The sequence below is a fragment of the Asparagus officinalis genome, chromosome 2, assembly GCF_001876935.1.
Source record: "Asparagus officinalis chromosome 2, Aspof.V1, whole genome shotgun sequence".
NCBI classification, from domain to species: Eukaryota; Viridiplantae; Streptophyta; class Magnoliopsida; order Asparagales; family Asparagaceae; genus Asparagus; species Asparagus officinalis.
This window is the reverse complement of record NC_033795.1, coordinates 4,551,921-4,552,763: the sequence shown is the minus strand read 5'-3', so window position 1 is coordinate 4,552,763 and position 843 is coordinate 4,551,921.

Sequence of the window (843 nt, the reverse complement as noted above, 5' to 3'; positions counted from 1 at the left end):
CTTTGCAGAGAGTAGTTTTGTTTCACAAATTAAGTCCAACACGATAGTTCACTTGTGAATTTAATTTCGTGGTAGCTTAATGCTTATGGTATTTTGGACAAATTTTTAAAATGAACCCTTTTAAACATTTATTTATAACTTTTGACCCAGTCCTAAATTAATTAGCAATTTCGACTAAAGTTCATGAAACTAGGTCGAAATTGCTAATTAGAACTTCACGGGATTGCCAATTCCATGAAGTTTTCTATGTTTAAACTTCAAGGAATTGCCAACCCCATGAAGTTTTATTTACCAATTTCGATGTGGTTTCATGAAACTAGGTCAAAAATGCTAATTTAGGACTGGGTTGAAAATTGTAAATAAATGTTTAAAAAGGTCAATTTTAAAATTTCCGCCGGTATTTTTTGGTCCACAAAGTCCCACGCGAGAGTTCAATTATGCATCTAATGTTATATTGCGAGCAGTTTGTCTTCCTTGCAACAAAAATGCATGTTTCTAGTATTTTGAAGTGACATCAGGTTTGTGTTTAGCATTTTGTCTTCATTGGCACTGCAAACTCTAGTAGATGCATTCATTATGAGCTGTAGTTTTTAGTTGTGTATTTATTCTTTCATCATGTCCTACATGCTGACTGAAGTTAAAGAGGTTGCTTTATAATAGTACAACATTTGATGACCTAAAGAGATAGGCGTCAAATTCTCATTAAATATAGTAATGTTCAGTCTATAGTTTTTCTTTTCACCGATATATGAATTAATGTGTACATGACAACAGAAATAAGTGAAAGGGTTTTGTTAACGAGTGTCCCTCGGATACTCATTAGTGAAGAGAGATAGCTCTCTA